Source organism: Protopterus annectens, chromosome 8.part0 (assembly GCF_019279795.1).
Source record: "Protopterus annectens isolate FY-2018-M chromosome 8.part0, PAN1.0, whole genome shotgun sequence".
Classification (NCBI taxonomy): domain Eukaryota; kingdom Metazoa; phylum Chordata; order Ceratodontiformes; family Protopteridae; genus Protopterus; species Protopterus annectens.
In genome coordinates, this window is record NC_056741.1 from 1,104,873,528 (window position 1) to 1,104,896,914 (window position 23,387).

General features: G+C 45.8%; 1 protein-coding gene across 4 annotated transcripts in view; it reads right to left on the minus strand.

Annotated features, from left to right (window-relative positions):
- The window catches only part of POGZ (pogo transposable element derived with ZNF domain), a 2,357,128-nt gene that overhangs the window by 575,955 nt on the left and 1,757,786 nt on the right, over nucleotides 1–23,387 (minus strand). The window lies entirely within an intron of this gene.

Consider the following 23,387-nt stretch of genomic DNA (forward strand, 5'->3'; position numbering starts at 1 on the left):
TTTTCTTAGTCGAATTCTTGTGGGCTGAGGACAAGATATGTATAACTTCTGAGTCTAAAACCTGGTTCCTGACTATAGTCGGAAGTGGAGGAGCCAAGCTATTAATTTCAGAGAGTGAAGGGACTGGTGAAGCTGTCCCGACTGGTGGATCAAGAGATCTGGAACCTGGTCCAGGAACCATGGGCCGTCCAGTGCGTATTTCCGAAGAAATGGCAGCCAGACTTGACGAGGCTAGTATGGGGCAACTAAAATCATCTTGCACTGCAAGTGAATCGCCTTCTGGATCACCCTGGGGAGAAGGGGAACTGGAGGAAAGGCGTACAGTAAGCCGTTGGGCCAAGCTTGGACTAGGGCATCCTTGGGAAACCTCCCCTGACTCGGGGTTAGAGAAAAGAACCGAAGACATTTCGTGTTGAGAGGGGTTGCAAAGAGGTCGCAACAAGGAGTTCCCCATCTTCTGAAGATCTGAGATGCTACTCTGTCGTTCAGAGACCACTCGTGCGGGGAGAGAATGGTTCTGCTCAGTCTGTCGGCTATTACATTGGATCTCCCCGGAATATGTGTTGCTACCAAGAAACGATTGGTTGCAACAGCCCAATTCCATACTCTCATGGCCTCTCTGCAAAGAGGGCAGGACCTGGTCCCTCCCTGCTTGTTCAGGTACCAGACTACTGACATGTTGTCGGACTGAACGGCAATCATACCTTGGGGGAGGAAGCAGTGTAGTGCTTGGAGCGACAGAAGCACTGCTCTCATTTCCAGTATATTGATGTGTAGGGAAGTCTCACCGGGATGCCACTTGCCTTGAACTGACCTGCCCAGGTAATGACCCCCCCCCACCTCGTCTGGGAGGCGTCCGTAGTCAAAGTGGCCACTGGAGGAGGAGGAACGAAAGGTCGCCCCTGATCCAGGTTGGACATAAGCCACCAACGGAGGTCCTGTTTGCACGTCTCCGTGATTATGATTTGGTGACTGAGAGGAAGCTCCTGATACGACCACTGGACCGATAGGAGCCACTGGAGAATCCTCATGTGTAATCTTGCTAAGGGCACCAGGAGAACGGTAGCCGACATGGAACCCAACAGTTGTAGGACCATCCTTGCTGGGGCTCGGCGTTTGAGGAGCAATGCTCGGACTTGAGATTGTAATGTTTCTATTCTCTCTGTAGGAAGATAGACTCGCATTTGCCTTGAGTCTATGTCTACCCCGATAAACCGTATAAGCTGAGATGGCAGCAACACAGACTTTGCCCAATTGAAGGTGATTCCTAGGGAGGTTCCTAGAGATATAGTGGCTACTAGGTTCTGTAATAGTAGATGTCTGGAGGTGGCAGTTAGGAGCCAGTCGTCTAGATACGGAAACACCTGGAATCCTAGACTCCTCAGGTGAGCAGTCACCACCGCCAAACATTTGGTGAACACCCTGGGGGCTGTGGTGAGACCAAAGGGCAGTGCGCAGAACTGGAAATGACCGTCTCCCAGGCTTAAGCGCAGATGTCTCCTGGACACCTGATTTACCAGAATGTGATAATAGGCGTCCTTGAGATCTATGGAGCACATCCAAACACCTTTCTCCAGAAGCGGGAGAATGGATTGTAAGGTGACCATCCGGAACTTGGACTTCTTGACTGATCGATTCAGGTTGCTGAGATCCAAAATGGGCCTCAAGTCCCCGGTCTTTTTTGGCACTAAAAAGAATTTTGAGTAAGTCCCTAATCCGGTCTGGTCTGCGGGGACCGGTTGGATGACTCCTTTTTGAAGCAGCTTTGAAATTTCGATGGCTGCAATATCCCGTTGACTGGGTGGGGGGTCCGGGATTTTTCTGGATGGAGGGGGGGTGAAAAGGGGATGACGTAACCTCCGGCGATGATTCGGAGCACCCATTGGTCCTGAGTGATACTCTCCCAGGCCTTTAGGTGCCTCGAACGCGACCCCGACTGGCTCCGGAGCTGCACAGTCGGGCAATCCTTCAGGGATGCTGAGAGGTTGAAGAGCCACGAAAGGACTCGCGGTCTCCAGTGTTGCGGGGGCCTCTGCCGCCTCTGGGACGGCGTCTTCCGGAAAAATTTCCCCCTCCTCTGCCTCTAGAGGGGGGATCGTCCTGCTGTGAGGGGTAATTCTTCTGAGATTTACGGAACCACATTTTCCCTCCTCTTTTAGCCTTGGGATAAGGCCGAAAGGGAGAGGAAAACCGTGCTCCTACGGCAGTCAGAGTTTTACCTTCTTGTTCACAGCGGGTCAATGTGTCCTTTACCTTGGGTCCAAACAAAGAGGACCCATCAAAGGGAGCGTCGGCAAAGGAAGACTTAAAGGCTTCCGCAAAATGACACAGGCGGAGCCAGGCTTGCCTCCGTAGAGCAACGCCCGTACCTGCCGCTCTACCCGCCCCCTCGGCTGCATACGAAATGAGCCTCATGGACGAGTTTGATATAGATGACAGAGTAGCCAACTGAGAGCCAACCGTCTGGGCCAGCTGCTCAGGTAGGTTACCCAAGAGGGTATCTGAAAGCTCCTTGATCAGATCCCTCTGAAGTCTAGTGAAGTGCGTCAAATAGTTCAGGGACCTTAAGGTAAAGGCCGCTGAACTGAGGGTGCGGTTCCGTGCAGTCCATGCTCCTAGACTCCTTATTAGGAGGATGGACGGACGTCGAAGCCTCTGCTACATCTTGTTGGGTAGCAGATGCCACCACCAGGGCATCTACAGCCACACCTTTGGTCAGAAACTCCTTCTCTGGGGGGGCTGATAAGAATTTATTTGGGCGAGCCGGCACCGGTTCCACAGAATCTGGATGCTCCCATGCCCTTCGACAGATCAAATCTAGGAGCTCGTCGAAGGGCGGAGACACCCAGGAGGCGGAGGGCTGAGCCCCGAAGGCCTTGAGGAACACCGACACGTCAGCAGAAGGGGGTTTGGAATGCCAGCCGCCTCGTTGTTTGAAGACTTCCAAGATGTCTGCAAAGGAGACATCATCAGAGGACAACTTAGGGGACCCCTCCGCATCATCAAGATCGGTGTCCGACGTGAGAGACTCATCGGGGGAGTCGACGTGCTTCCTCTTGCACAGTCTTTTCCTTGGGGGTTCCTCCAAAGAAGCTTCAGAGGGACCCCCAGGAGGGGGGGAAACCCCATTGGGGGTGACCTCAGGCCCCGGGGCTCCGCTGTCTAGCGACAGGGGGACTACAAAAGACCCAGTCTCCGTGTCTAGGGAAGGTGCCAGTGAGACCGTGGAGGTAGCCAAAGAAGATTTGGCCAAAGCACTCCTCATGGCCCTGAAGGCCGGACCGCCAGAGTCCTGGGAAGGTCCAACCCCCGGGGCCACAACAGTAGACAGCACCCCCGCAGCCGACGCACCGAGAGGAAGGCTTGGAACCGAAAACATCGGTCCCGAAGCGTCACACCTGGGGCCGACCGAGGAGGTCCGTGTACCGAACTCCGACCCGAAAGCCGGGGTTGGAGTAAGGGTCGGAGCCGACCCGAAAACCTCCATCGGCTCCACCAGCACCGGCTCCAACGGTGCCGAGGCTGTTGGAGGAGGAACCAGAACTACAGGGTGGGCCATCGGCTCCGAAGCAGATTGGGCTGGAGCCGAAACTAATTTCTGGAATACAGGAGACTGAAACAGCCTTTGGAGCACCCTGTCGATGTCCGAATCCGACATCTTGGAAGATCGGGAGGAGACCGACCGGGTCCGAGCAGACTTCCCCATCGGCTCCGAAGGACTGGGGGGACTGGCTCCGAATAGACTCGATAAATATCGGTGCCGAGGGAGATTCCATAGCAATTTCCCTCGGTGCCAAAGAGGGCTCCGGCGCCGAAGGGGAAGAGTCTGAGCCGGCAATCCTCATCGGCTCCAAAATTAGTGGAGCCGATGAAGGTGACCCACCTCTCGAAGCCCCAGCCATCGGCTCCGAAACCAAAGGAGTCGAGGCTGGAAGCATCGAGGCAGACCGTTCCACCCTCGGCTCCGAAGTCCGTGGAGCCGATGGAGAAGCCTGCCTAGATTTCTTAGTGGTCGGTTCCGACGGGCTGGTCGGAACCGACGATTTCTTTTTCTTAGCTGGAGAGGAAGAGGAAGATAAGGCCTCTTCGAAGGAGGGTTAGATAAGCCCTTTTAAGATCAATTTATTCTTCCTCTCTTGGAGGACCCGAGAGGAAAAAGCGTGACACACGCTGCAAGACTCCTGAAGGTGTTTGGCGCCTAAACAGTACACGCATAAGGAGTGATCGTCCGTGATGGACATTTTGTAGTTGCATCTCATGCATTTTTTAAATCCTGAGGGTCTATGCTCCTTAGACATAATGCTTGTAGACACTATTCACTTTGTCAGAGAAAAACACAATGTATGGAACTCAGTACAAAAGGTTTACACAACAATAAAAAACTTTTTTTTTTTTTAACAAGAGAGGCGAAAGCCCAAGAAACTTAAACGAATGACAAACACACCAAAAGGAGGGCCAAGAACCCTCTAACTAAAACAGGTACTTGACCTCTCTGAAACAACAAGAAGACTCACTAAAGAACGAGGGGAAGGCCCCTCTAACTTAAACGGAAACCTTTCCCCTGTCCAGTCACAAAAAATTTACCACAAAATATCCACAAAAACATAATTATACACAACGATAGCTGTTAAAACAACTTTTGGGTTAAGAATAAAGAAATTTCTGACAGAAAAAACTCTCAGAAAAAAGAACTTAGCTCAGCCAAGTTCGAGACCACGTCCCAGCTTGTAAGCGGCAAACGAGATCTGGGGAATTGGTGGTGGTGCATCCTGGGACATAGAATAGCTCAGCCAATTAGAGACTTCGCTCTATTGCATAGCGTGCCGAGTCGGAGCCGAGGATCGGCTCCGAACCCATCAGTACAGAATGTATGCGAGATAGGATCACATAACATCAAGGAGTTCCCCATTTTCTGAAAATCTGAGTTGCTACTGTGTCGTTCAGAGACCACTCGTGGGGGGAGAGAACAGTTCTGCTCAGTCTGTTGGCTATCACATTGGATCTCCCTGGAATGTGTGTTGCTACCAGTGAACGTTTGGTAGCAATCGCCCAATCCCATACCTTCATGGCCCCTCTGCAAAGGGGGTAGGATCTGGTCCCTCCCTGCTTGTTCAGGTACCAGACTACTGACATGTTGTCGGACTGAATGGCAATCATGCCCTGAGGGAGATAACTGTGTAGTGCTTGCAGTGATAGAAGCACCGCCCTCATTTCCAGTATGTTGATGTGGAGGAGACTCTCGTCTGAGTGCCACTTGCCTTGGACTGACCTGCCCAGGTAATGTCCCCCCCACCCCGTCTGGGAGGCGTCCGTAGTCAATGTGGCCACTGGAGGTGGTGGAACAAAGGGTCGCCCTTGATCCAGATTGGAGGAAAGAAGCCACCACCGAAGGTCCTGTTTGCACGTGTCTGTGATCAGAATGAGGTGACTGAGAGGGAGATCCTGATAAGACCACTGGACTGACAGGAGCCACTGGAGAATCCTCATATGTAACCTTGCCAAGGGGACTAGGAGGACGGTGGCCGACATGGAACCTAACAGTTGTAGGACCATCCTGGCTGGGGCTCGACGTTTGGGGAGCAAGGCTCGAACTTGAGACTGTAATGTTTCTATCCTCTCTGTAGGAAGATAGACCTGCATTTGCTTTGAGTCTATCTCTACTCCGATAAACTGTATGCGCTGAGATGGCAGCAACACAGACTTTGCCCAATTGAAGGTGATTCCTAGGGAATTGCCTAGAGATATAGTGGCTGCTAGGTTTTGTAAGAGTAGATGCCTGGAGGTGGCAGTTAGGAATGGAAACACCTGGAATCCTAGACTTCTCAGGTGAGCAGTCACCACCGCCAAACATTTGGTGAACACCCTGGGGGCTGTGGTGAGACCAAAGGGCAGTGCACGGAACTGAAAGTGACTGCCTCCCAGGCTGAAGCGCAAGTGTCTCCTGGACGCCTGATCTATCAGGATGTGATAATAAGCATCCTTGAGATCTATGGAGCACATCCAAACACCTTTCTCCAGCAGCGGGAGAATGGATTTTAAGGTGACCATCTGGAACTTGGACTTCTTGACAGAACGGTTTAGTTTGCTGAGATCCAAAATGGGTCTCAAGTCCCCGGTCTTTTTTGGCACCAAAAAGAATCTTGAGTAAGTCCCTAATCCGGTCTGGCCTTCGGGGACCGGTAGGATGACTCCTTTTTGAAGCAGCTTTGAGATTTCGATGGCTGCGAGATCCCGTTGACTGGGTGGGGGGTCCGGGATTTTCCGGGATGGTGGGGGGGCTGAGAAATAGGGATGGTGTAACCTCCGGCAATGATTCGGAGCACCCATCGGTCCTGAGTGATATTCTCCCAGGCCTTTAGGTGCTTCGAAAAACGACCCCCGACTGGCTCCGGAGCTGCACAGTCGGGCAATCCTTCAGGGATGCTGGAAGGTTGAAGAGCCACGAAAGGACTCGCGGTCTCCAGTGTTGCGGGGGCCTCCGCCGCCTCTGGGACGGCGTCTTCCTGAAAAGTTTCCCCCTCCTCTGCCTCTAGAAGGGGGATCGCCCTGCTGTGAGGAGTAAGCCTTTTGAGATTTACGGAACCACATCTTCCCTCCTCTTCTAGCCTTGGGATAAGGCCTGAAGGGAGTGGAAAACTGTGCTCCTACGGCAGTCAAGGTCTTACCCTCTTGTTCACAGCGGGTCAAGGTGTCCTTTACCTTGGATCCAAACAGAGAGGACCCATCGAAGGGAGCGTCGGCAAAGGAAGACTTGAAGGCTTCCGCAAAGTGAAACAGGCGGAGCCAGGCATGTCTCCGTAGAGCAACACCTGTTCCCGCCGCTCTACTCGCCCCCTCGGCTGCATACGAAATGAGCCTCATGGACGAGTTCGATAATGATAAGGTAGCCAGCTGAGAGCTAACCGTCTGGGCCAGCTGCTCAGGTAGGTTACCGGAGAGGGTATCTGAAAGTTCCTTGACCAGATCCCTCTGAAGTCTGGTGAAGTGCGTCAGATAATTCAGAGACCTTAAAGTAAAGGCTGCTGAAGTAAGGGTGCGCTTCCCGTACCTATCCATGCTCCTGGACTCTTTATTAGGAGGATGGACGGACGTAGATGCCTCTGCCACATCTTGTTGGGTAGCAGATGCCACCACCAGGGCATCTACAGCCACACCTTTGGAGAGGAATTCCTTTTCGGGAGGGGCTGAAAGAAATTTGTTGGGGCGAGCTGGCACCGGTTCCACAGAATCCGGGTGCTCCCACGCCCTTTGAGAGATCAAATCTAGAAGCTTATCGAAGGGCGGAGACAACCAGGAGGCGGAGGGCTGAGCCCCTAAGGCCTTGAGGAAGACCGACTCCTCAGCAGAAGGGGGTTTGGACTGCCAGTTGCCTCATTGCTTGAGGATTTCTAAGATGTCCGCAAAGGAGACATCATCCGAGGACGACTTGGGGGACCCCTCCGCATCATCGAGGTCAGTGTCCAAAGTGAGAGACTCGTCCGGGGAGTCGACGTGCTTCCTCTTGCACTGTCTCTTCCTGGGAGGTTCCTCCAAAGAAGCCTCGGAAGGACCTCCAGGAAGGGGGGAACCCCCAATGGGGGTGACCTCAGGCCCCAGGGCTCAGCTGTCTTGAGACAGGGGGACAACAACGGAACCAGTCTCCGTGCCAGGGGAAGGTGCCGGAGAGACAGTGGAGGCAGCCAAGGAAGATTTGGCCAAAGCACTCCTCATGGCCCTAAAGGCCGGACCCCCAGAGTCCTGGGAAGGTCCGACCCCCGAGGCCACAACAGTAGACGGCACTCCTGCAGCAGACGCACCGAGAGGGAGGCTCGGAACTGAAAACATCGGTCCCAAAGCGTCACCCCCGGGGCCGACCGAGGAGGTCTGCGTACCGAACTCCGACCTGAAGGTCGGGGTTGGAGTAAGGGTCGGAGCCGACCCGAAAACCTCCACCGGCTCCACCAGCACCGACTCCAATGGTGCCGAGGCTGTTGGAGGAGGAACCAAGACAACAGGGTGGGTAATCGGCTCCGGAGCCGACTGGGCTGGAGCCAAAACCAACTTTTGGACGACTGGAGACTGAAACAGCTTTTGAAGTACCCTGTCTATGTCCGAATCCGACATTCTCGAAGACCGAGAAGAGATCGAACGAGCTCGAGTCGACTTCTCCACCGGTTCCGAAGGACTGGGGGACCGGCTCCGAATCGTCTCGATAAATATCGGCGCTGAGGGAGACTCCACAACCAAAGCAATTTCCCTCGGAGCAGAGGTGGACTTCGGCGCCGAAGGGGAAGAGTCTGAGCGGGCAACTCTCATCGGCTCCGAAGTCAGTGGAGCCGATGAAAGTGACCCGCCTCTCGAATCTCTAGCCATCGGCTCCGAGGTCAGAGGAGTCGAGGCTGGAGGCATCGAGGCAGACCGTTCCGCCCTCGGCTCCAAAGTCCGTGGAGCCAATGGAGAAGCCTGCCGAGATTTCTTAGTGGCCGGTTCCGACGGGCTGGTCGGAGCCGACAATTTCTTTTTCTTAGAAGGTGAAGAGGAAGATAAAGCCTCTTCAAAGGTTGGTTTAATAAGCCCTTTTAAAATCAATTTGTTTTTCCTCTCTTGGAGGACCCGGGAGGAAAAAGCGTGACAAACGCTGCATGACTCCTGAAGGTGTATAGGGCCTAAACAATACACGCATAGAGAGTGATCGTCCGTTATGGACATTTTGTAGCTGCATTTAGAGCACTTCTTGAACCCAGATGGTCTGTGCTCTTTCGACATACTGAATCACAAACACTACAATCAAAAAGGAACAAAACTCTCTCAAACTGTCAAAGTAAGAAGCAAGAGTAAGTAAGGACAAAACCCCTCTAATAGAAAACGGGGTTACTTGTCCAACTATAACACTAAACACTAACACTAAACTAGATTCACTTCTGAAAAAAATAGCTCACGCACGAGGGCAAGGCCCCTCTAACTAAAATGGGATCTTTTCCCTCAAATAAAATACAATTTTACCACAAAACTCGTTCAAAACTCAGTCACACAACAATGATAGCTGTTAAAACAGCTTTTGGGTATGTTAAACAAAAATTTCTGACAGAAATTTGTTGAAGAAATAGACACTTAGCTCAGCCAAGTCCGAGACCACGTCTTTGCTGTAAAGCGGCAAACGAGATCTGGGGAAGCAGGGGTGGTGCATCCTGGGATGTAGGATAGCTCAGCCAATAAGAGACTTCGTGCTATAGTATAGCGTGCCGAGTCGGAGCCGAGGATCAGCTCCGAACCCATCAGTACAGAATGTAGGCGAGATAGGATCACATAACATCCCTGATTTAACAAAACCCTGAAGAACAACAGTAAAATTTAATTACAAACAAAGACAAAAATGTTTTTTATGTAGGATGGAGCAGAAAAACACACAAAAAGTTAAAATGAAGCAAAACAAAAAAGGGTAAGCACTAGTGAAGAACCCAATAACTATACAATAAAAGTTCGGCTAACACCACTTATCTGCTAAGATTACTAAGCCAATGAGACCACATCTGTAGCGTTTGAGCAGCAAACAAAATCTAAGGTATTCTTTTAACAGATGGGAATTATGGGCAGGCACAGGAGCCTAAGCCTTGGATCCAAAAAGTCTATACAGTTGCCAATGTCTGATCCATACAGATACGACAGGCCCATCACTTGAGGGCAGATGGAAGAGACAACTGACCCCTTCCTATTTTGCTACTGTCAGTCATGCCTGAACTAGAGCTGACATGGATTCTACTGCATTCTAAAAAATGAGTGTTGTGGAGTCTGGAAGCTTTCAACAACTGCTGAAAGGGTCTTAAATTCCCTTTTCATGTTCTGCAAGTGAGTTATGACTGAAGCTTTAAAACAGCAATTCTGTCAAAAGGAACTTTTAAAAAGTTGCCATAGTAATCTTAGTAAAATCTATAAGATGCAACCAGGTGTGTCAATGAAACACCATGCCAGCACCTGTTGTTCTTACAGCATCATTTGCTGAATCATAAGCAATATACATGCCGAGAGACATTATGGATAATATGACTACCATCTGAGATTTTGTAATTTCAATTTCAAATAACCACCCGACAGACTTTCCAGCAACTGTCTAATTTCAAGAGCAAACTCCTGTTGGAACTGTAGTACATGTCTCATACAGTTCATTACTCCATCTAAGTGAACAGGATGTATAAAGCTCCCTATTGAAAAGTTGCCACTCAAAGCCAAGTGCCGACAGATCAAAAAATAAAAAGACAAACTGCAGAATCAGCCAATCCAAACTCAAATCAGCTACATCTACTATATCACAGACCTAACTCAGCTCTCCTCTTCTTAAACATTAAGGCAAGAAGTATACTTAACAAAATTCAGGACCTTCATGCCCTACTAGCTCTATACAAACCAGATATCGCTGTGTTAACTGAAACATGGCTCAAACCACAACACCATAATAATGAGATTAATGCCCCTGGTTATAATATTATCCGAAGAGACAGATTAGAGAAAAAGGGTGGAGGTGTCGCAATATTATTCCGAAATAATCTCACCATAAAACAACTAGATTACAATACCCAAGAAGTCAAAGATGTAGAACTAATCCTTGCCAAATTAAAAATAAATTCCAACAAACACCTAATTATTGCAGGTGGCTATATCCCACCAGGCAATAACATCACTGTAATGAAAAGTCTGCTTAATTGGAGCTCCAGCTCCCTACCACATGAAACCATACTATCAGGGGACTTCCAATACTGACTGGCTTAATTGCTCCAGTCATAATCCCTCTGCCTTTATTAACCTCCACAGGTTTACCCAAACTATAACCACCCCCACTAGAATTGACAAAACATCCAAATGCAAGTCCATCTTAGACTGGATCCTGGTATCTGACCCCACTCTTCACAGCAATCTGGCTGTCTTCCAGATACCCTAAGTGACCATCATCCAATCTACCTAATTAGGAACATATCCCAAACCATCAGCCAACCTATCCTCAGAGTAGTTCAAAACAAAGACCTTTATAGCTACTGACTTCATCAATGCACTAAAAAGCTGTAACTGGACTCCCCTAAAGCAACTATCTCTAGACAAAGCCATTGAATACTTTAACACAACCTTCATAAAAATCTTAAATCATCATGCACCCCCCCAGAACTATTAGAATAAAAACTAACTATGCCCAATGGCTAAGAAAGGATACTAAAATTATAATGAAAGAAAGGAACAAGGCCTGGATTCAATACCAAAAAAACAAAAACACTACTTTGAGACACAACTATCTAGAGCTCCGTAACAAAGTCAAAAAACAAATCAAGCTAGACAAATCAAGCTACTATAAAAATATGCAAGAAAAATGTGCTCACAATCGCCAAAAATTCTGGGCCACAATAAATGGTATACTACACCCAGGAAAGTCCACTGCTCCAAACCCTGTGCTACCAAATAACCATAAAAACATTCCCACTCAATTTAACAATTTTTTTATCGAAGCAGTTCAGACCCTTGCCAATGCCCAAAACAACATAAGCAGCCCCACACCAATAACTACACCAACCCATCCCAATATACAAAACAATAAAGCCATTTTTCGCCTTCACTCCGTGTCCACCAAAACAATTTCTAAACTCCTTAGGAAACTTAAATCAACCAGTCTGGCAGCTGATATGCTACCAGCAGACTTCCTTCAGACATCAGCTGAAGCTATAGACTATTCCTTCTCTATTCTCATAAATAGATCTCTATTAGAATGCAAAGTTCCCACCTCATGGAAAACATCACATATTATTCCACTGCACAAAGGAGGTAACTCCTTAGAGTTCACCAACTATTGCCCAATAGCAACCCTATCACCTTTATCCAAAATATTAGAAAGAGTTGTTCATAATCAACTAATGCAGTACATCCAAAATAACCTACTCTCCATATCCTAGCATGGCTTTAGACCTTCCCATAGCACCACCACAGCATTACTATCATTCACCAATATAGTTAACCACCATAGAAACAAGGGTCTATTTGCTTCTTTCACATTCTTACACTTATCAAAAGCCTTTGACATGGTAAATCACAATATGCGTCTTGAAACTCTATTTACCCTAAATATAAGTCCCCCCCCTCTATATCATGGTTCAACAGCTACTTATCTGGCCATCAGCAAGCAATTCTATGGCAGGGACAACTGTCCCCCCTGTTACCAGTTACCATAGAAGTCCCTCAAGGATCCATCCTTGGCCCTTTGCTGTTCTCTTTATTTACTAACAAGATCTCTTCATCCTCACCCATTGCATCAGTAGTACAATACACAGATGACACCACCCTTATATGTGCTGCCCCCACCCTAAGTGAACTACAAACCCCAACCCAAAATAATTTTACCCTATTCGAAACTTGGTTCACTAACATCAAATGTCTTCTTAATCCAAAAAAACAAACTAATTATTTTTAGTCCAGGCAGATCTCCTCACCTAAATAGTTATTTCACCATCTACTCTAAAGAAAACATTCAAATTAGTCCAACCACACACACTAAACTGCTAGGTGTAAAAATAGACAATAACCTGAGGTTCGACATCCACATAGCACAAACCATTAAGAGAGTTAATAAAAAACTTGGGACTCCTCTACAGGAACAGTTTATGACTAAACACACCAAAGCAACCCTCCTCTATGCCTCCCCATCTTGACTAATCTACGCCAAACAGATCTAAATAAAATGGAATCTTGCTACAACAAGATTGCTAAGTTTGCTACTGAAGCCTCATATAGGTCTCACCACTGTCTATTCCTTAAGCAGCTTAACTGGTTTGAGTTGCCTCATATACTTCTATTCAATCAACTCTCTATAGCACACAAACTGTACTACCTTCTTGAGAAAACCCCAACACTTCAGCATCTAATTCAGCCCCACATTCCCTCTAGAACCTTAAGATCTAGTAACCAGAACCTCATAACTGTCATACAACATAGAAATGATGCGGTAAATCCCTCTTTGTCAGCATCATTGCTAAAACCTGGAACACACTACCAAGCCAAATAACTTCTACCACATCCTTTATTCATTTAAAAAAACTCCTGAAAACCCACTATTTAAATGACTGGCTATGTTCATGTCACTCACCAGTCTAACCCAAACTAAGAGAATGTTTCTGTGTATAGCTAAGTATAAACAGTTCCCCTGAAAGCTTGTGAATCCGTTGATATTTACTTGACAAAACTTATATCTGTAAAAATAATACAAATGCTGTTTTAAGTCATTATGTACCACAATTGCCTACTATAAGAATTGTTAATCTCTAACATATTGTGTATGTTTGCTATAAGTATGCTCTATTTTTTTTCTCTTCTCTCATGTACTGTATTGTATTGTGGAGCTTTTCTCCCCGGACCTCAGCTGAAAATGGACCTGTGTCCAGTTGGACTTTCCCGGTAAACAAATGTAAAATAATAAAATAAATAAAAATACAAGAAGAGCTAGTTTTGAATATCACTGTTCTCCTTTAAACTTGTTTTTTTTCTTTTTGTTCAGGGAGACAAACCTCCACTGCACCTTTGATGTGGGTTGGGGCAAGCCCCCCATAACCCCCAAATGCATATATACCAACTCCAACATTGCCATTCAGAGAAATGGCCATCTTGGAACTTGGTACACATGAGTTTGTCTGTTGGTCCATTCAGCCTCCATCATTTGGGATTCTCTCATGTGTCGCAACTTTTCAAATGGCTACCAATGTATAAACCTTATTTCTTAACCTACCCATTAATAAAGAATTCTCTACAGAATGGACTGCAAACTCTGTACTGTTGTAGCCTTTTTAGGGACTCCAACACAAATATGTAATTTGGCTTAGGAGTCTCTGTTCAGCAAGTGTACTTCTTCATAAGCAGAAGAATCCTGTCCAGTCTCCTTGAGACAGCTGTCCCAGCATCAGGGTTTTCCTACGCCACCTGCACCACCAGTTATGCAGTCTTGATGGGTGACCACTCAGGAAGAGCGCTATGGAGACCAGAAGGACTCCTGCACAGAGGAGAAGTTATGGGATCTACTGGCCATCTCTCTTCTCTTTCATCATTTCTAATATTACTTGAAATCTAAAGTCATTCGGGGGATGAAGGGGGATCAGCACACTTATCCTTGTCAATGCCTGGAGTGAGGGACTCTTCAGGGAGGACTTGGGTGCTTTCTTTTACACTCATGCTTCCTGCCTGGTGTCAGGAGTGACTACTCCAAAAAGGAAAGGAGGACTGCACTGCTCCAGACTTGCAGAGGCATCCCACAAATATCCTCCAATAGCACTGACCACAAAGGAAGATGGATGAAGAATGCAATTCCATAAATGGAAATGCCTGCCACTAAGGAGGCAGTCAACACACATGCCAAGGGCTGCAAACAAATTGATGTGAGCATCAGTGCCACTCTCAATGGACAAGACATGTGTCACTACGCTGACAATACCAATCCTTACTGACCAAAACCAAGGCCTATCACAGTTAATGTTGAGACTTGAGAACAAAAGTATCTTCCCCAACCCCAAACACATAGCCACTGTGACAGAGAGAATATTCAGTCCAGGGACCATCTAAGAGCATCCAGCCAAAAGCTCAGAAGGCTGATCAATCATACATCTCAGATGTACAGATTTCACAGAATGTCCAGATTTTTCCTCAGATTTTTGGTCTGTTTCTCATAAAATTGCAGTTTTCTGGCAAATCATTGACGGCTGACGTCAGAAAATAATGGCAGATGTTTCAGTTTCAGACTTCATACCCTTGAGAAAATTCATTCACCAATGCAAATCCTGTTATTCTATCACCTTTCTAGGTTTGTACAAGCAATATTTAAAAAGTGCCTCTATTTTTGGGCCTTTGTCCCCCCTTTATTTATGGCTTTGTCCAGATTTCTCGCTCTAACAGGTTGAAAGGTATGCTGATTGAGTGCCAAGCCTGAAAACAATGGGCCTGACATTGAGACTTACAAGTCAACAGCAAAACTCGATGCTGAAGTTGATGACAAAAGCTGACATTTCTTTTGATCTCTTTTTGTTCCTGCCCTTGTGATTGTTGTGTTTTTCCCATCCACTCACTCTAATAGCCTACTTGTTCTTCTAGGAGGTGACAGCCCTCACTTATTACTCCAGATACAAGAGCTGAGTAGTGGGTACTGGTGCTCTTATGTATCAAGGAAAAAGATTTTTAAGCTCTAACACCTTGGCACAAGCCCAGTAATAAGTAATGCACGCTAGGATTAAGCATGCAATGGGCATCAAAGAGGGCATGCCACTCACTTCTGCAAGTGATGTCTTCTTTTGGCTTTTCCCGGTTAAGGGTCGCCACAGCAGAACTCCGGACCGCTAATGATTGGCAGCGGATTTTTACAGTGCCGAGTTGCCAGCCCAACGCCCAACCTTCATAGAAGGCACACCCATTCACGTAAGCACCTACCTGCATGTCTTTAAACGTCACTCAGCCGCGGGGAGGACATGCAGACTCCAGGGGCAGCTCGTGCTATTGGACTGCAGGACTGCAGCCCCCCCCCCCCCCCCAGCTGTAAAATAACATGAAAATAAACCAAATAAAACAAAAAGAAAATAAAATAAGAATAAAACTCAACCACGAGTCCCGGAACATCGCACATGCACTCGCGGCATTTCCCGATATTCGGACTGCTGGTGAACCAGTCTGGAGCATATGCACAAAATCCAGACTGTCTCCGCCAGCAGTCCGGATTATGAAGGCAACATGGAAGTCCAAATTTTCCCAGCAGGAAAAAAAAAGAAGGGGATCAGACTGCAATGTCCGCAGGCAGGATGAAGCTGGTGCTCTCGCAGGACGGATCGGTTGAGCGGGTGTGTGAAACACCTACTAGGATGGATTTCCAACGTGGGGCTGGATCTGGTAACTTGTTCAGCTCAGGTAGGGTGTGTGTGTGTGTGTGTGTGTGTGTGTGTGTGTGTGTGTGTGTGTGTGTGTGTGTGTGTGTATGTGTGTGTGTGTATGTGTGTGTGTGTGTGTGTGTGTGTGTGTGTGTGTGTGTGTGTGTGTGTGTGTGTGTGTGTGAGTGTTAAATGCCCCAGTTGCTATATGGTGGTGGGTAGAGAATAAGGCTTGAACCCTGTAACTTGGGCCCAAGTGGCAAGAGCCTGAATTCCCTACCCACCACCATTTGTAAAAAAATTGCAGATTTTTGCCTCATATTTGTTCTGTTCTGTTCCTCATAAAATCTGTGGTTTCTGTATTTTTGTTTCTTAACACAGCCAGTAGTGCAGTGGTGCAGTTGTTGCCTGACAGCTACAGGTTGTCTGGTTTGATTCTTGGCTGAGGTGCCTTCTGTGTGGAGTCTGCATATCCTCCCTGTTTGTGTGGGTTTGCTCTGGTGTCCTTGATGGATATTTGAAATTTGTCCCTATTTCTGGGACTGTATTCTCCAGTTATTGGCTTTGTCCAGTTTTTTTGTGCCAAGTTTGAGAGCTATGGTGATAACTGAACTCACTGAATATGTTTGGGGGCTGTATTCCACCATTATTGGCTTTGTTCAGGTGTTTTGTATTAAGATGTTGACAGCTATGGTACGAACTGAATTCATTAAATGGTAGCCGTTTAAGTTTCACTCTTCCTTTCTTTCTAAAACAGATGATTTGGCATAGTGGTATGTTGCTCTGACTGTTTTGCACAGGGTCCTAGGTTCAATACTTGGCAGTGGAATGTATGGTGGTAACACAGCATTTTATTCTAACAACTTTCCAACATTATACAAGCAATGTTTAAAATGTGTCCCTGTTTTTTTGCCTTTTGCCCCCCCCCCCCCAAATTTTGGCTTTTTCCAGATTTCTTGTGATGCAAAGTTCAGAGATATAGCTGACTGTCAAGCAGATTTTACAAGAAGCTGAGAGCTGCAGGGAAGCAAAAGTTTAATGCTGCTTATGCCAAGACTGCTTGCAGTGTTAATAGCACAATAGGTAGTGTACTTGCTTTTGATGCAGAAGGTTGTGGGTTCTACTCCCACAGTAGGTAGAGGCATTGCTGATACTGTACTGTACTATAAATTGGGTGGATGCTGCAGTCCTTTTTGGTGAAGATACCTAGTAACTATGAGCCTGTTATTAGTTTGCCATCCATTCCCTATTGCAATATTACTAGCTTATCATTTTTTTGATGCAACTTAGGCAATTTATTCCTCAAGGGTAACGGGCACTTTATTTGTAGATGAAACAATGAAATATAAAGTTGTTTGCTAGCAGCAACCTCTTCATTAGTTACAGATTTCTTTAATGTGAAATTATTTAGATGACTTTTACGTCTTCAGAGATTGTGCATATTTACTGATACTGGTGGACTGTAGAAGTTTGAGTAGACTTTTATGATAGAAATGTTCTGAATTGGGCAGTTTTGTCATTATTGGTGCATGCATTTTGTTTCATTGTTTACTGTAAAAATGTTCTGAATTGGGCAATTTTTTCATTGTTGGTGCATGCATTTTGTTTCGTTTCATTGTTTACTGGAAAAATGTTCAAAACAAATTTAAAACACCCTCTAACAACTGTACTATATTGTACAAGGAATATGTTGTTGTCTTTCAGCTTTTCCCGGTTAGGGGTCACCACAGCGAAACTAAGGTCCGCTAATGACTGGCAGTAGATTTTGACGAACGCTGAGGTGCCAGCTCGACGTTCAACCTTCAACGAAGGCATGCCCGCTTACGCATGTCTTTCGGCCACCCAACCGCGGGGAGGACATGCAGACTCCACACAAAAGGCACTCCCTGCACTCCAGCCGAGAATCGAACGGGAGAACCTCTTGCTGTGAGGCAACAATGCTACCGCTGCACCACCGTGGATATATTGTACAAGGAATATAATTTAATAACATCAGGAAGGTGTATCAAAGAACACACGTATGTTTCGTGTGCAAGGGGCCTATGATTTGAAAACAATCCAAAGTTAATCTTTATCTGCCACTGGCAAAATGTATTTTCTTTGAATGTGGGTTTCAATGCTGTTTCAATGAATGTGAGTTTCAAGGGCAGAGAAGTTTTAATGCTAAGTCTGTTTTCATTGTGAGATTGCATTGCTTTATTTAGCAGATGTTTTAGTGTTTGTGCTGTAAAATGCAAAATAAAACTTTCAAATGAAGTCCAAATCATCGTATAAGTAAAGCAGTATGCACATTAGTGTTTATGGTAAATGGGGTGAAATAGCCAAGTAATGGTTCACTGGAATGGCTGCAGGGGGGAGGCTCCATTCGACCATGATTTTGTGAGGGGGAAGGGCGGCAAACTCAAAGACGGCCCCAGCTGAACTATACCTCTCAACTGTCCAGATTTTCACAGAATGAATAGATTTTTGCTTCTTATTTTTGGTTTAGTCATCATAAAATGTGTGTTTTTCTGGCAGATAATTTAGGAATTAAGTCATTAAATAATGACAGACACTGAGTTTCAGACTTTATAACCTTCAGAAAAATGCATGCTAAAGCAAGACCTGTTATTCTATCAGCTGTCTCAGTTTATACAACAATTTACAGTACTGTTTATATGTTCCCCCAGTATATTTGGCCTTATCCAGATTTCCTGCATTAACAGGTTGAGAGGTACGTGCAAATAAACTGCTTTATAGAATTAGGCATATCCAAACCTCTCAACTATCCCCAATTGTGGCTCAAAATGTTGCTCTCCCCCTAATAACCCCGTAAAATGGTAATTTTGGAAGAAAACGTGGAGGGCTTACAATTAAGAAATAACTATAATAATCAGAGTTATAGATTACTTTTATTTCAGAAATACATGTAGATTGTTTTATTTTGTCAGCTGTTCAAGTTAGCAGTACTAATATTTAAAAAGTGTCCCTTTTTTGACAGGTTCCCAGCTGTATTGTGTGGCTATTTTATATTTTTGCATCACATTTTTGGTCCATTTTTCATAAAATTGTGTTTTTTGGCAAATTAGTGGCAAATCATTAAAGAGTGAAGTTAGAAAAATAATGACAGACATTTGAGTTTCAGATTTCATACCTTTCAGAACATACTAATGCAAGACCTACTATTCTATTATCTTTTGAAGTTTACAAGAGCAATATTTAAAAACTGTCCTTATTTTTAGGCCTTTGTCCCACTTCTATGTATGGCTCTGTCCATATTTCTTGTTCTGAGGTTGAGAGGTATGACAAATGTGTCAGGGCCATCACAAAAAGCCAGAGACATTTCAAATTGTGACATACTTGTTGCACCCCACTCCTCCATGTAGTGACTCTGGATGTGTCCAAGTAAGGCAAGGAGCAGTTATGCAGTGTAAATGTGCAGAGAATGCCCCCATCCAAGGTAGACACAAGTGCTACTTTTATTCTGTCCTTGATTTTGCAGAATGTTTTGGTTTCTGTCATATTTTTATACTGTTGATTTATGCTTATTATTACTCAGAAAGTGCCTGTTGCTCTGTGTTTAAGTAGCAATGCTTTAATGACCATTAGGTAAGCCTGTCTGAGATTGTAAGATGCAAGTAAGCTTTAATAAGCACGTTGTTAAAGAATTGCCAACATTGAAAGCCTTTCTGTTGTTGCCATGCAGAGAATACTTACGTAACTAGATAATGTACAAGCCTTGGGTATTGAAATGCATATGGCAGTATTTGTGATAAAGGACAGGATTACATTATTTTAAGAAGCTCATTACATTTGTTGGAGACTTGCAGTCATCTTTACAGGCTTTACCTGTAAACCAAACAGAATGCAAATCTATCATGTGTGGTCCATTACATGTACAGTAATCCTTTAAGCAATGTATCTTGAGCTTGTTTCCTTTTCATTTTTTACTTTCATCATGTTTTCCCCATGAAACAAGTAGATAGTTGTCAGGCAGCAGGTCTTTTTTAGATAAGAAATATTTTTACAAGTGGGGGTATCCCTGAGATTGCTACTTTCAGCATGTTACTTGGTACTTTAATAAAGCTGAATATAAATTATAATTAGAACTGCAGTGCAAGGAGAAGTGGTTTGAGTTGAGTGCTGCTTGTTTTTCTTATATTTTGGTTTGAATGGCATTTCGTAATGTATTTAAAAAGTAATTTATTTTTTCATGCTTAACCACCTTTTTGTTTCCATCTAGATATTAATTAAGCTGTCATGCAGCCAATGCACTGAAATATTTTTTTTTCTTCTACACTTCATTTTGTCTTGATTGGACTCTCATAATGACAGTTTGGCATCCAGGGCAGCATATTTAATTAAAGTTACAGTTTTTGTGGTTTTGAGCACAGCACCTCCCCTTTCTAGTTGGCCGCACCCCTTCCCATTGACCCCACCCATTCAGCTGTCTCCTGCAGCCTCCCTTTGATTTGAAGTCACCAGCTGCCACTGGCAGACTCCACACAGAAGGCGCTCCAGCAGAGAATCGAACAGGAGAACCGCTTGCTGTGAGGTGACAATGCTAACTGCTGCACCCCTGCTCACCTGCACCCCCTCAGAGTCAGTGATTCTGTGAGTTCTCTGTTCTTCATCAGCAATTCTGCCACAGGGCTGTGTTGCCCTACATAAGTGCTCTCAAACCTTCACCCCCAAACCAAAGTGAAGTGGCTGAGCGACATCATTCTTCTCTTCCCTGCATACCAGCTCCAAGAAATGACCAAGCTGCTAAATGAACTTGGGTTACCTTCCTGTAGTCGAGGCTTTATCCCTATACTCCAATAAAGTTGACGCCAACAGCTGAACTAATACTGAACATGCTAACTCTGAAGAGTGGAACTCTTAGCCAGACAATGAAGCCTCTAAACCAAGGCTCGGCCTCACTCAGACTGGTGCCTGTATAGGGCCTGGTGAAGAGAATAGAGGAATGGGAGCTACAAAACTTGGCAAAGTGGAAAAGCCTCTGACTACCCCAATACTGGGGAGAGGCAGAGTGCCCTGAGATGCCATTTGCTGGACCTGCAAGAAATCCACAGACTATCTTCAAGTAATCAGTCTCCACTGAAACAATGAGCTTAGACACGACTGAGACAGTAGACAAAAGCCTACAAGAAATAACTAATAGCAAAGAAACACTTTCAATCCTGAATATCTTAGCTGGGGCCCATTCATACAAAGCAGATAACTGTACTCTCAAGACCCAAGAAAGAAAGCAGCAGCTAGATGGGGAGGGGAGTAAGCAACAGCTGCCATATCAACCATCACTAGGGGGAGCAGCCCTGCCTCACCACAAGGGTGACACCTAGCGGAAGCACTAAATGTTACCCAGTGGAGTTTAAACCAGTTGACAATGCTCTGCTGGTGCTTTGCACCATGGTAAAGCCACGGGGAATGAAATATTAAGAGATATATTTCCCATCGGAAGGGACAACAACACTGAGCACTGTGGAGAAAGGGCTACTCCCAATGGGGACAGGGAAGGCTGCCTCCCAGGGCCAGCAAGCTGGTCAGCTCTCTATTACCTGACTCACACCAGAGAATGGAGAGGCTGATCAGCAGTCTCATGTAGCAGCAAATGGGCAGTATGGCTCTTGTCCCAGACCAGGAAAGTCCAGCTTCCATGTCCCCGAAACTAACAGACTGACTGGGTGTTGGCAATGGAGCCATTATGAAAGGTCCTAGGAAGATGCAAAAAAAAAAAAAAAAAAAAAATCCATAAAGAGGAGGTACCTCAAAAATGACTTCCCATGTGGATCGTTTGCAAATGGGGATGGGATAGGAAAAGTACAGTTGTGTACTTACCATAAATGTAGATGTTCGAGTGTATTCACTGTTGCAGTCATTACACTTGGGTTATCCTGCAGGTGACCATTAGTCGAACAGAGTTCCAAAGTCTTGGTCCGGCGTCGGTTGCTGTCGCTTCTTCCCTGACGTCAGTGCGCCAGGGGTATAAAAGTTGCAACCAACGCCATTTCCTTCAGTTTTTCTTGCCCCAGATGTCAGGTGCCCCCAGATAGGAAGGCTGTAAAGATAAAAAATATGCCAAAAAAATGCATATATTGCTATAAACATTTCCTTCATCTACAAGCAAATACACCACAAAGGTTGTATAGAGTTGAGAAGTAAAGAAAAGTCCCAACTAAGAAAAGGGGGATGGTGGGTGGGTAACCTGGACTGCAACAGTGAATACACTCGAACATCTACATTTATGGTAGGTACACAACTGTACTATGTTTGTGTTTCACTGTTGCAGTCATTACACTTGGGTAGAATCCCAAAGCTGAGGTTGGGTGGCTGGGTCTAAATTGGATTTGGCGAGGCTAACAAGCCCTGCAGAACTGCAGTGGCAAAGCCTGCTCTGGATTTGGAGTAGAGAGGTAAGTGGTAGTGCTTGATGAAAGTGTGCACTGAGCTCCAGGTTGCCGTTTCTACAATGACTTTAGTTGGCACTCCTCTGAGGAAAGCTGCTGAAGTGGCTGCTGCTCTGGTAGAATGAGGCCTAATGCCCTTAGGCACAGATTTGCCATGTTGTGCATAACAGAAGCGGATGCAGTGTCCTATCCATTTGGAGATTGTTTGCTTTGCAATAGGCTTTCCTTGTGATTCTGCAGCATATGCTACAAACAGTTGCTCAGTTTTTCTGAAAGCTTTTGTTTTGTCCAAGTAAACTCGTAGCTGCCCGTGTATATCCAAAGCATGCAGAAGTCTTTCCCCTTTATTCTGGAGATTTGGGTAGAAAGTAGGTAAATGAATGGTTTGGTTTAAGGCCACATTTGGAGACCACTTTTGGCATGAATGTTGGTTTGTCCTAAGAGAAACCATGTCCTGATGAAAAATGAGGAAAGGTTCCACAGCCATCAATGCCTGTAACTCTGAGACTCTTCTTGCTGAAGTTATTGCTAGGAGCAGAGCAGTTTTCCATGACAAGAATTTTAGATCAGCTGTGCTGGCTGGTTCAAATGGAGGCAGTGTTAGTTTTTCTAAAACAAAATTGAGGTCCCAAGTAGGTACTGGCACTCTCCTAGGGGGTCTTATATTCTTTGCCCCTCAGAGGTACTGTCGTAGTACAGGATGTGAAAAAATAGGAGGATCCGTATTGTAATGAGCTGAAATGGCAGAGGCATGGATTTTAATGGATGAAAAAGATAGGCCTTTGTCCAACAACTCAGTTAGGTATTGCAAAATCTGAGGTATATTAGGGACAAGTGGTTTGAGCCCTTGTGACTGGTTCCAAGCACAGAATCTCTTCCATTTTTCTGCATAAGATTTCCTACTGCTGGGCCTCATGGCTTCCAAAATTACATCCATAACAGCTTTAGAGAGAGGTGCAGTCTGAGTGGCTACATTATCTGCCATGCTGCCAGGTTTAAGGTTCTGAGCTGACAGTGCAGAATCTGATTGTTTTGTCTTGTCAGAAGATGAGAGATTTGAGGTAGAGGCCAAGGTGGGCCTTGGGACAAACTCTTTAGGATTGGGTACCAGTGCTGGCGTGGCCAGTCTGGTGCAATCAGGATCATTTTT